A 14,482-nucleotide genomic window follows, 5' to 3' on the forward strand; every position below is an offset into this window, starting at 1 on the left:
TTGGTCTGGGACTCCCCAGTCCAAGAAAACGTATTTCCCATATTCAAGGTGAGATCTTCCCTTCTCATGAAACCTTTTTGGGACACTGGTTCATAGACATGCCCAGAAGTGTGTTTCCATAGTGATTCAAAACCCAGAAAAGTTTAGCAGTAGTTACCTCCTGCACTGGTCCCACCAGTGCGCAGTCGAACAGTCCTCAGAGGGGGAAGTGAGGATGATCATAGGAAGGATGGAAAAGAAGACTCAGAGACAAAGGTCCAGTCAATACTGTGGCAGCCTCGAGTTTAATTCTCTTGGGTCTTATATACGTTATAGTATCATGGGAAACAAAGCCACAAGCTAGCAGAAACAATTTGCTAAAGTATTTGTTCCCAGCCCAAAAGTCTCTGTTCCTTCCACCAAGGGCAATAGAATCTTCAGCCCCTCACCCTGAGGTGCACACCTCAGGTGTACCTCCTAGTATTCCATGCCTCAGCAGGCCAGGAAATCTGCCAACAGTCCGAGACCTGCCTTGACAGCCTGTGTTTTGCTCTCTCTCCCCCTCCCCCTCCCCTTCTCCCTCTCTCCTGCTTTAGGGAAGTAGCAAAATGGCTACTTCCTCCTATTTACTTTGGACAGGGCCATAGTCCATGGAGAGCAGTCTGAACACCACACCACAGACACTGGCAGAGGTAACCGGCTTGAGCAGTTTCCCACACAGCCTGATCTTTCCCAGAAGGAAGGGCCTCCTTTTCTTTTGCTCAAAGGTGCTATCCCTAAGTTAGGTTTTCCCAGGAATCCAGAAGTCCCAAATCAAGTGTTAGCTGTATCATGCTCCCTCTAGCGGCTCTTGGTAATTTTAGTCTTTTCCCTGCCTTCTGTTGGTAGACGGCCATCTGGTCACCCCTGACTTGTGGCCGTCCCCTCCAATCCCTGATTTTTGACCTTTCTTTCTTCTATTTGTCTGCTGCCCAGGGCCTTTTTGTCTAAACAACAGTCATTAGATTCAGATAGGGCCCAAACTAATGTAATATTAAATTGTTCCCAACTGGCTTGTGTCTAATTATCTTATCACCATGGTGTTTCATGCCTAGAATTGGGGAAGCAGAGTCCAGCAGATTGTCACAAGTCCAGGGCCAGCTTCGTATACAGGAGAAGTCTGAATTTACTAAGCCATGTTTATGTAGGAATAATTTACCTTTTTTGTTTAAAGTTCTTTTTTTTCCCCCATATAAGAAAACATTCTGAATGGGGGTAGACACTATGCAACTCAACACAGAGAACAATGCCCCTTAGGGAACATTTGTCCCCTTTATGCTCTTCCCTGCTAGAATCATGCCACTCCATCTTCCTCACCTCAACCAGGTTCTTAGGGTTCTCTAAAGAAACTTACATACACACACATATACACATACCACACACACACACACACACACACACCACATATACAACATACACCCACACAACACACACACATCATACATATATACCACACGAATACATATACAACACACACATACATATACTACACACACCCACACAAACACACACATACACACACACATACATATACAACATACACCCACACAACACACACATCATACACACATACACACACACATGAATACATATACAACATGTACACATATACACATACCACACACACACACCACATACATACACACATACCACACACACACACACACACACACACCACATACATATACAACATACACCCACACAACACACACACATCATACATATATACCACACGAATACATATACAACACACACATACATATACTACACACACCCACACAAACACACACATACACACACACATACCACACACATACATATACAACATACACCCACACAACACACACATCATACACACATACCACATGAATACATATACAACACACACATATACACATACCACACACACACACAAACACACACATACACACACATACCACACACATATATATACAACATACACACACACATACACACACATACCACACACATACATATACAACATACACCCACACAACACACACACATCATACATACATACCACATGAATACATATACAACACGCAGACACACACATACACATACCACACACACACACATACCACACACATACATATACAACACACACATACATATACTACACACACATACACACGCACACATAAACATACCACACACACACACACACACGCATACACACACCACATACATATACAACACACACACACATACACATACGTAGATATGTATGCTGGTAATGGGATAAACTTGCCAGCAAGTGTTAAGGTGAACAGGCAGAAAAGCAAAAGCTCCCTTCTTCCTTTTATCTTGTCTGCCACTAGGAGGGACTGCTCACATTTAGGATGGCTCTCTTTTTCAAATACTGAGATCAAGCTATCCCTCTCCAGAGTGTTTTGGTTCCTTTCAGATCCAGCCAAGTTGTCAACCAAAATTCACCATCACATCTAACATGACAAGCATGGCCCTTGCCTAGGCTCTGCCAACTCTCTGCTCACCCTGAGTCTAGAAGCCAGCAAAAGAGAATCCGTTGCAGAAAACAAATGTTGGGAAATGAAGTAGTTTCCCCCAACAGAATAGCAGCTACAAGAGGGAAGAGAATTGTGCTTGTTCACTGATGTGTGCTCGACTCAGTGACAGTAAACAGCAAGCTGGCAAGTGGCTCTTCAACAGATCAAGGACTCTGGGAACATCTCTGAATTCAAGTCTTTGAAATTGTTAGTCTTGGTTAAAACCCATGAAATAACCATTGTTCCACATTCTGTGCTGCTGAGATTTGATATAAAATGTTGCCGAAGCTTCTGCAAATACTGCTTTGCAGGTAATAGGTTCTATTGTGTAACTAGTCAACTCTGCCACTGTAGTGAGTAAATACATGGGTGCAGCTATGTTCTGATGCAAACTCATTTTACAAAAACATGGAGCAAGCTGGACTTAGACCAAGGCCATAGTTTGCCAACTCTTTCTCTAAATAAACACTGTCCTGTACACCTCCTTTTTTATTCTTCTCTCTTTGCCACCATCCTTTACTGTGCCCAGCCATCAGAACAACAGGAAGAACACCACTTTTTCTTGTCGAGGGTGTACAGAAGCTGCACCTGCACCTGCATGGAGAATACAGTGTGGTATTTGTTGAACAGGTGGGCTAGCTCACACCGTCTGTAGAGTATGTGCCTCTAAAACTACACAGAACCTGGACAAGGCGATGCAAAAGATGTGTGGAGGGAGGGGCAGCCATAGGACCACACACTGAAGACTGACAGAGCCACCAGCATGCAACTCCTTCCTGAGAGAAACACACACGTGCAATCTTAACCTGTGAGAGCTACAATGGGGGCAATACCCAGCCAAGCTGGGCCACCCAGAGTTCTGGAGGCCTAACCTTTGCTCTGGTGTGTCTAGACGACAGGACAATAAGCCAAAGGTTAATTTTGTACCGGAAAGCTTAATATTTTCCTTGTTTAGTCTTGGGAACAAATGGTATGGACTAATTATTCTTCTTTCCTATGCCTCCCTCTCAGAATGGGAAGAAGGTCTTCCTGTGCCTGTCCCATTGTTTTCATTGAGGATATTGCTTGAATTATTTTACAGATCTACAGCCAACCAGGAATCTGCCTGGAGATCCGCTTATGCTTGATTAATATGAAGGCTCTTGGCTTTGGCTCTCAGTTGAAGCTTGACTTTGGGGCTGTTGGGATGGAGGTGGGCGTGTGAAAATGACGACATCTGGGGAGAACCAGGGGTGGAATGCAATGATCAGAATGTCTGTGTCTCCCCAAGTTCTTATGTTGAAATTCTAACTCCATGGCAATTAGGAGGAAGGGCTTTAGGGAGGTTAGATCATGAGGAAAGAACATTCGTAAGTGAGATTAGTGCTCAGAAAGAATGGCCAGTGGAGTTCACTTAGTCCTTGCCCTGGTGAGAAAGCAGTAAGAAGTTTGAAGCCCTTCATCTTGCCGAGTGGGGATTAGATACACTCGTAGTAAGTCATGGTTGTTAATTGGAGATTTATAAATCCCAGTCTTCATATAGCATTTAGTTTGTTTAAAGTGGAGGAAACTTGAAATGTCTTAGAGAGAAAAATTACCTGTAAATATGACATGGTTTAAATAAAGTAATAAGCATATCACTTGGTAAGCATACAGTCAATGGTACTTTTTTTTGTTGTCTGACAGCTACTAAGCCAGATGCTGGGGTTTCAGTCACAAATGAGGGAGGGATGGTCCATGCCCTCGCAGAGCTCAGGACCTTATGGTAGAGGCAGACAGGATACAAGTCTTTAGCAAAGATGAGAGTGATGGTGTGAATACAAGTAAGGAGAGGAAATGCCCCGACATAGAAGGCGAGAGAACTTGCTCCCCAAGTTTCCTTCAAGGTACTTTCTTTTGTAATCATAAATTCTTTATTGTCTTGCTTTATCTATGTGTATACATATGACCTTTCTCGTGACCTAGGGGGCATCTCTTTTAAATGTAATCCTCAAGGGAGATGGTTCCCTTCTCTTGTTTCCTTGGTACAGTTGGGACCTAATTACTGTGAGGCGTCTCCATCTGCCTTCTGTTAGGAAGCTGGCTTGTTTTTCCTCTAGCTCAAGCCATTTTAGTCAATGCAGGTGGTTCAAGCAAGTTACTAGGAGAATTTAGGATGAACTTTATGCTTATCCCAAAGGTGTGACAAGGGTACTTGCCAAGCTTTCTTAATTGAGAACAAGCTGTTTATTTTTAGAGTATGTGTGCCATGAATTGTATCTGTTTGGTTATATAATGTCATCCTGCAATTGTAATCTCTTTAGTGGCTTGCCTGTAAGATCTGTCAGCATTGGTATGATGCTTTTACACTAATATGACTTCTTCCAATACTGTGGAAAGGACTTTTGGAGGATTGGCCAGAGATTTTGCTTTCACTTAAACTTTCCCAACAAGAAGAATAAGATTCCCCAAGTACTGCTATAGAAAGGAAGTCTGGGACAGCCATTCTGGGGAGTTACCAGATCATATTTGGTAAATAAGAATGCTTACCTTAGCTTAGGAGTTCCATTCCTGCTATTTATCCCAGAGAAATTGTCCTTGAGAAAACAATTACAGGTTGAACACTGTGGTGTTGTTTACTGGAATCAAGCTGGGAGCCCATTACTAGGAACATAACAAGAACAAAAGACAACAATGGCTGGTGTATGTTATAGTCTAGAATGCAGAATACAGAACCAGTTAATTGGATGTATATATTGAAACATAGGCATATAGTAAGATAGCATGAGATTTAAAGATTAGAATAAATTTTATATCAAAACACCATGTATATAAATAAAAATATGGATATGAAAACCATTTAAGAGATAAATGTATGAAACTCATAAGAGGCATTCAATTGCATTGCATCACGTTAAGAACTTTCTAGCTCAGAGGCGGGTATGCTGCCAAATCCAGTGACCTAAGTTTAGTCCCTAGGATTCCCATGATAGAAGAAGAGAACTGACTCTTGAAAGTTGTCCTCTGACTTCCACATGCATGCATATATGTGATAAATAAATGTTAAAATACAACATGAAGGATGAGAGAAAATCCCTTCCAGCCATTCTTCCAACAGAGGAACTGTATCCTTGATATATAAAGCACTTACATTTTGCTGGGCAGTAGTGGTTCACCCCTTTAATCCCAGCACTCAGGCACGGTCAGATGGATCTTTGTGAGTCTGAGATCAGCCTGGTCTACAGAGCAGAATCCAGGACAGACAAGGCTGCACAGTAAAACCCTATGTCGAAAAAGCAAAAGCAAGCAAGCGAACAAACAAGCAAACAAACAAACAGAACTTAAAATTTAAGACCAAACGAATAAGTAATCCCATCAATGTACATACAAATGAACTGAGACATTGCTCAAAGTATGGACAGACAATAGGCATTTGACAAAAAAAAAAATTAGACATTTTTAACCATCAGACAAATGCAAATCAAAGCTACCTTGAGGCTTTTTATCCTGCTCCAGTTAAATAAAATGGCTGTTATCAAGAAAGCAAAGGAAATAAAAGCTAGAGGGGATTCAGGCAGGCAGGAACTCTTGCATTGATAATAGAAAGTAAATTGGTGCAACCTCCTGGAAATCAGTAGAAAGATTCCTCAAAAGACTAGAAAAGATCTAGCATATGACTGAGCTATACCAGTCCTGGTTATTAAGGCAGCATACACTAGATCCGCTTAGCCGTGCTTGTTAAGTCTCTATTCCCAATAGCCAGTTTACAAAATAAGCCTACATATTCATCAGTGACTCAATAGATAAAGAAAAATACACAACACACACACACACACACACACACACACACACAATATGTAACGTGTGTGAAGATATCACAAGGAAACCCATTTTCTATGTAGTTAACATGCATTAACATGAATACGAATCCTTGGGTTTTGTCAGTGGCTAGGATGGAGGTAGGATATAGACAACGGTTGGGGAAGAAATGTAAATGGAGAAGGGCTTTGTGTATGCGGCTGGTAAACGCTGAGGTCTAAGAATATGGTCAAGGCTTTTGGTCTAAGTTCTGAGTGCAGAGAAGGTAGAGATGGGGTTCTCCCCAACAAGGGACAGTCATCTCTCCAGTGGATTAAGCCTCTCTCTGGTTTAAATCCATTGTCCTTGGACGGCAGCCTAGAGCGAAATGCAAACCTAAGGGGAAGGGTGAAAGGAGGGATGAAGTTATCTGAGACCCGGAAGTTCCTTTTTCTGTTCACTAATTATGAATCATAGCCAAAACCTAAGTCTTTCAGGTAGAAACCGTAGAAGTAGAATTATGTCAACCTAATTAAAATTTTGCCTAGCACAGCTTCTAACTTTTAACTGTGTCCTGATGTATTCATTTCATAGAATTTGAATATTCATTGGTAGACATTAGTAAGTAGGCCTTTAATGATGACTTTGTAAGTACCACGTAATTACTCCTCCTACTGCTTGAGTAAGTTTTGAATTGTGTTCCGTTTATGGGTTTTTATGACATGTAAAATTCAAGCACAAGGCAGTGAACTTTTACAGACAATCTATGAAATCATTAGCTGGGAAGTGGTCATTTGGACGAAGATCAAGTGTCTATAAAAATGTGAAATTCAAATTAACACCCAAACTTTTCATTTTTCCCACTTACATTTGATGGGACAGTGAGGCGCAGCTGTAATTAGTTATCATTGCTGTTCTCTTTCCTTAATGGTGGCTTTCTTGGATAAGTAAATTTAATAGTCAATCCAAAAGATTTTAATTAATGAATGGTAACATCATTCAAGCTTCTATTTTCTTTTGCTTTTTTCCTCTTATTGAAAATAGATTTTTTCCTCGAATAATATACACTGATTATGCTTTTTTCTCCCCACCTTCCCTCCCATCTGGATTCACCCTCTTTATGTGTCTAAATAGTAAATGAACAGGCTTCTAAGGACAACAATAAAGTATAATATAATAAGATAAAACAAGGACGCATCTGAATAGGACAAAGCAAACAGAAGGAAAAGAGCTCAAGAGAAAGCACAGGAAACAAATGTAGATGCACAGACCCTACTCGTTCACACAAAATGCCACAAAAATACTAAACTACAAGCCATAATATGGATGACAAGAACCTGTGGGGCAAAATAACAACAACAACAACAACAACAACAACAACAACAATAATAATATAAAAAGTAAAGTAAAAAGGGGAGAGGAAAAGCCCTGACAGCATTATGAGACCAGGAGCCTCCCAAGATACCGTTAAGTTTGTTTGTTGCTGGTCATCTATTCCTGGGCACACAGCCTACCCTTAGGAGTAGTTTGTTTGGCCAGTGAGACTCCCTGGAAGAAAACTAAATTCTCATTTGCAAGTGATAACTATTGGAGATGGCTTTTGGATTAGAGTTGGGGACGTATGTCCACTTCTTCTCTTGGCTCTATCAGTGATTTCACTTCCATTTACAGATACATAGAAAGGTATCATAAGTCAACCTCAAAAGGAGATTGACTGCTGCTCGCACCTTTCCTCTTTAAATGACATCTGGAGTATTGACACAAACAAGCGATCTTTTTTTTTTTTTTTTTTTTTTTTTTCTTTTTTTCCGAGCTGGGGACCGAACCCAGGGCCTTATGCTTGCTAGGCAAGCGCTCTACCACTGAGCTAAATTCCCAACCCCACAAGCAATCTTTTACAAAGTACTTTGGACAAAGTACTTTTAATCTGGCAAACAGTGAAGGCTTTTACTCTGAGCCTATAGAGGCTGCTGACATCATCCTACTGGTAAAGTCCTTGAGTTTCCCTAGAGAGAAAGGGCACTCTTCCCATTAAGGGTGGGTGTGAGGAAATGGCTCAGTGGGAAAACTGCTTGCTGTGTAAGCATGAGGACTGGACTTCAAGGCCCAGAACCCAAATAAAACCTCTGTTAGGTAGTGAGGCTTGCCTGTCATCCCGGGGTCGGGGGCACTGGCTAGACAGAAGACCATAATTCCAGGAGCACCAGCTTCCAGTGAGAGACCCTGTCTCGGCAAACGAGATGGATGGCTCCTGAAGATAGACTGGGAGCTGCCCTCATCCTGTGTGAGCTTACACAATCCCTTTTTATATAATACATATAGAGTGCATACTAGCACTTTCTCTTGTAGGGGAAATTGCAACAGATTTGTATACTTCAAAACAAAACAATGTATTCTGATAACCTCTACCTATCCCTGAACACTACATTCTTCCAGTTCTGGTTTGTTTTCTAGTGCCATGAGTAGCAGCATGATCAAAAAGCAATTTAGATAGGAAAGGGTTTATTCCGTCTTCCGACTCCATTGGTGAAGGGAAGTCAAGCCAGAAAATCAAGCAAGGAACTTTCGGGCAGGGTCTGAATCAGCAGAACCATGAAGAAACTCGGCTTACTGGCTCCCCTCCCCCCATGCCCCCCATGGCTCTCTCAGTTGCTTTCTTCTACAATCCAGAACCACCTGCCCATGGTGGAACTACCCACAGTGGCCTGGGCCCTCCCACATCCATTGTTAATAGGAAGATGTCCTACAGACTTGCCTTCAGGCCAATCGGATGGAGGCATTTCCTCTATTAAAGTTTGTGTTAAGTTGAAAAGAACAAACAAAACCACCCAGACAGACAAACTTAACCAGGATACCCCAAAGTGAAAATCTCGATGCATCCGTAGGTAATTTCATCTAACTGATCTAAGCTGGGATTCCTTTAAAGTTTAGAAATAGAAACTATCCCCCTATTTAATCTTTATATTCTAAACAGAAAGCTTCTACAAGCACAGGCTATCTTGTTCAACTAGATTTTCAGAGAGTAAATAGTAAAAAATAAAACACATATCGGATTTTTTTTTTTAAAACCTGGTATCACTTTTACCCTTAAACCGCAAAGTTTAATCAGCTTACTTTTGGTCTGTTGCTGACAGGAACAGTGCTCAGTGGAATGAAAATACAGAGGGAAAATTAATTTACTTCTTCAGTGAATTTGTTTACAGACTATATTACAAACAGCGAAGCCATCGAATGAATCCAACTCTTCAGCTGTTGAATAGAAATATTTATAATGTGAAACTTTTCTTGAGAAAGCAATTTAAAACTAGGCTGAGCAAAGCAGCCATGCGGTGATGGAAAAGCATTACAGATATTCTTTTGCAAGAGGACCCAACTATCATAAATATTAACACAAGCCCACTGAATTATAAAAATTAGTGCAGTGTTGTCAAGAGTTTTGTCAATTTGATACAAACCCAGACACAATGACAGAATCTCAACTGAGGAATTGCCCTTCTCAGATTGTCCTGAGGGCATATCTGTGGGACATTATTTTGAAGGGTGATTGATACGAGAGGGCCCAGCCCACTGTGGACAGTGCCACTCCTGAGCAGGTGGTCTGGGTTGTGGAAGAAAGCAACCGGAGCCCGTAGCATTTCTCCACTGTGCCTGGCTGAGCTGACTTCCTTTGTGAAGGACTGTGATCTGACCATATAAGACAAATAAACCTTCACCTCAAGTTGCGTCCAGTCTCGGCGTTTTATCTCTTGCAATAGACAGCAAGCAAGGACAGGCCGTGTCCAAATAACCCAATGCAAGCCTCCCCAGCAATTATAAACTGTCCTGATAGCCAAAGTTTCAACGTAACAAGCAAAGCAAAAGCTTATTCAACCCAACGTACCCCCAAATAGTTTAACATGTGATCGATACACAAATCATTAACGAAATCGTTTCCATTGCATCTATGCATTCTAAGCATTTAAGTTTTGAGGTGTATTTTACTTTACACGTCAGTTCCGACTACCGCATTTAAAAGGGCACAAACATGGCTGTGGTTAGTGGCTAACTCTAGTGAACGTTGTGGATGTCAAAAAACGTGGAGGGCTGGAAGCTTTCTCAGCCACTCTCTCCCTGTCCCTTTAACTTCTACTCTATTTGTAAATAAATTATTGCCTCCTGAATTGGCAAATTTAAAAGACACTTAAAAGCCTGACTGAGAACTAAAAGACCGGTGTGGGTGGATTGGATTGCTTGGAGAGGGTGGCTTGGAGACGTTCTGAGCGCGCGGTCTTGCGCTTGCTCTTGGGGGGTGGGGGAGCTCACCGGGCGTCCGCAGCTGCGCAGCAGCTGGGACCGAGACTCTCAGCTGCGGGAGGGGGCGGGTCTGGGAACCGTCCGGTGACCTCACTGCTCCCCGCCATGCTTGGGGATCAAGACCAGTTAATACTGCTGACTTCGAGACTCCAGGTGCCAAAACTTTCACTGTGAAAATGCCAGGACCAGGTCCCCACAGCCTAGCCCACAAACTGTCACTGTCCTCGGAAGGAAACAAAGAGAAGAGATACACCCAAGACTAAGAAATAGCCAGCGACCGGCTCCCACCGCTCCCAGGAGCCATAGCTAAGGTGGGAGGGGAGGTCTTACGGAAGGGGCGGGGGGCCGGGGAGGATCTTCCCTGCTTATGTTATTGGTTGTAGGTTGTCATCACGTGATGCAGAAAAAGATGGGCGGCTGATTTCTCCGCCCTCTTCATCCCCTTCTTGACCGAGAGGGAGAGCGGGTTTCCTAGGCAACCTCAGTGGTGGGTCAGTACACAGCAGGCCCAGGACTGGAAAGCGTGCGGTGTTAGCTGCACCAAAGGATTGGGAGGTCGAAGTGCACTCTGACCTGTCTAGGAAAGCCCAGGAATCCAACCGCTCTCTGGAATAAGGTACTGAGTATCCGTCTTCTAGTGGCCTCTAGGCGTCCCTCTTCTTGTAGGAAGGACTAAGGAGTGAACTCTACTCACGCATGGAGGAAATCTATCAGCAGCACACAGATCAAGGGACGCACGTGATGGTGCAATGGGGGGGGGTGTTATGATAATATTGTGATGATAGTTATACTAATAATAAATAGTGATACTTTAGAGGGGACTCCTAGGAAAAAGAAATAAAAGATGAACCACATGCTCGGGTGGCCACTGGACTGAAAGACTCAAGTGCTCTCTGGTGAAGCTGATGCTGTTCATCTAGAAATAGGAGGGCGTTTACATGAGCCAACAGTTCTCACTGATGGATTCTGGTCCCTTTATCCTCAAGTGAGAAAACAGTTGGACCATGTAGGGCTTCTGTTGGACAGAAAAGTTGTAGTTTCTTAGAATAGTAGTTTACTCAGCTCTCCTGGCAGACAGAAATAATTCTTAACAGACCAGTTAGTACTGTGCTTCAATTTGTCATGCAGAGCAGTGTTTAAAATTATGCTGGATAGCATCTGTGTGGCATGACAGTTAATTAGAACCATTTGATAAGTTGCGTTGTACACTCACAATGTGTCAGACGTGATTCCTATTCTCAGTGAGCATGTTAAGAGGAGAGACCTGCAAGTACCACAATACAATGTAACAGACAGTAGCTATACAGAGGACATGCCCTAACTAACCCAGCCACATGAAAGAGAGTGTTTACAATAAGACCAAAGAGGATGCAAGCCTTTGAAGAAGTCGCAGTGCACTCTAAGGGTATGTGGAGTATAAAGTCAAGGAGATTTCAAAGACAGGAAGAAGTTAGGTGCTAAAGTACAGCCATGCCAGCTCTCACAGGACGAGAGTTGTGGCCAGTCCTAGAATGTTGTATGGCTATTCCGGTTGACCAGGAGTTTAAGAGATTGGCGTGAGTCTGAACATGGTGGACATAAACAATTTCCAAGAGGGATAGCATAAGCAAGTGTACCTCTCAGGAGGCTGGCTGCTCCCGTGAATTAGAGAATGGGGTAGGTGGTGAGACAAGAGGGGGCATGATGGCGGAGAGTGGAGAGGAAGTGTGAGAACTGTGCGTGTGTGTGTGCGTGTGTGTGTGTCTGTGTGTCTGTGTGTGTAGACACACTCTGTGTGTGTATATGTATGTATATGTCTGCGTCTCTGTGTGTATGTGTGTGTCTGTGTGTATGTCTGTGTATGTGTCTCTGTGTGTGTATGTCTGTGTGTCTCTGTGTGTGTGTATATCTCTGTGTGTATATGTCTGTGTATGTGTGTGTATGTCTGTGTCTCTGTCTGTGTGTATGTCTGTGCATGAGTCTCTGTGTGTGTGTATATGTCTGTGTGTGTGTCTGTGTGTGTCTGTGTGTGTATATGTGTGTCTCTCTGTGTATGTGTATGTCTGTGTGCCTGAGTGTGTGTATGTCTGTGTATGTGTCTGTCTGTGTGTGTGTATGTCTGTTTGTGCGTGTGTGTACTTGGTGAGGAATGAGCATGGGGGAAAAGCATGGGGGTGAGTCTCAAGTTTCCAACTTGGATGAAGAGGGCTTGGATAGTCTTGTCCTTTGGCACAAGAAAGCATTCGTTAAGGGGAAACAGTAGTTAGAAAGGTGAGTTCAGCCTAGGACACACTGAATTTGAGGTACCTGGGTCATGTCTATATGGAGCTTTCCTCGTGGGCTTTTGAGTTTATTGCACAGGAAAGAGGACATAAAGGACGAGTGACTTTTACCAAGAAGGAAGCCGTTAGTGCAAAATAACAAGTAGAGGACTAGGGCGACTGTTCAGAAGCGCTTTTCTTGTAAGCAAGAGGACCTGAGCTCCATCCCAGAGCCCCTGTAAATAAAACATGGCATGTACATGGCATGTAATTCCAGTGCTGGAGAGGCAATTCCTGGGGCTCCTTGGCCAGCCAACCCAGCCTAACAGGTGAGTTCCCATCAAGATGAGAGACACTGTCCAAAAGAGAGTCAAGGTGGACAGCACCTGTGGGATGGCCCTGAGAGTCTCCTCTGGTTCCACACTCGGATTCACACACCAGCGTTTACACCTGCATGTGCATACACAAGAGTGGGAGAGAGGGGAAGAAGAGGGACGGAGGGAGGGAGGGAGGGGGGGGACGGAGGGAGGGAGGGAGGGACGGAGGGAGGGAGGGAGGGACGGAGGGAGGGAGGAGACTGAGAGAAACCGAGGAGAAATTTTAAGAGTAATCAGCATTGCTCAAGGTCATGTCAAGGTCAAGTTGAGCGCTGAAACATGTCCACTGCCTTTGGTAATCTGGAGGTTCCTTACTGTTGATCTCGTTTGACCGTAAGTAGAAGCTGAAGTGTGGCGTGAAGTGTTTGCTTTCACATTACAGTGGGTTGAGGACTGAATGGAGTAAATTGTTGCTGCTGATTGTCTAGAAAGTTCTTTGTAAAAGTGTGAAATGTAGCTGCTATTTGGGTTTTTTAATGCAATATAGAAAGGACTTTTCTAAATAGGGGAAGCTGGTACTCACAGAGGAAAGGAGGCCCTATGGAAAGATGGAGGACTCACAGAGCAGTCTCTAACAGAGGTAGAAAAGGTGGACCCATGCAGAAAAGCTGATGCCTCTTAGTCAAAATGAAGACTTTATTTATTGTATGTGACATGTGCACACATGTATGGGGGGGTGCGTGCTCACCCAAAGGTGTGTGGAAATCAGAGCTTGCTAATATGGAATCTTCCTCAACTGTTCTCCACCTTATTTTTTGAGACAGTCTCTCATTAATCGCAGAGCTTACCAATTCAGCCTAATTGCCAGACCCCGCAAACCTTCCCCAACTCCCACACTCCTACCCCACCACTCCCACACTCCTACCCCATAACTCCCACATCCCTACCTCACCACTCCCACACTCCTACCCCATAACTCCCACACCCCTATCCCACCACTCCCACACTCCTACTCCACAACTTCTTGGGCCCTTTGTCTCCACTCACAGGCCTGGATTGCAGGTATCCAGCATTTACATGGGTGCTGGGAATCCAAACTGAAATCCTCATGCTTGCAAGCAAACACAAACACTCTGCCCACTAAGCCAGCTCTCTCAGCCCCAAAATGAACATTTCTACTGAGCTCTAAGTCCTAAGGGGTGGTGGGGATGTGTCTTTAAGGAGAAAGGAAATTGAAGGGAATACATCCTATGACAGCCCTGTTGTCTGTGAAGGAGAGGACAGGACAAGCTCATCAGAAGGCGGGGAGAGAGGGGAGGGGAGGGGAGAA

The sequence above is a fragment of the Rattus rattus genome, chromosome 7, assembly GCF_011064425.1.
Source record: "Rattus rattus isolate New Zealand chromosome 7, Rrattus_CSIRO_v1, whole genome shotgun sequence".
NCBI lineage: Eukaryota > Metazoa > Chordata > Mammalia > Rodentia > Muridae > Rattus > Rattus rattus.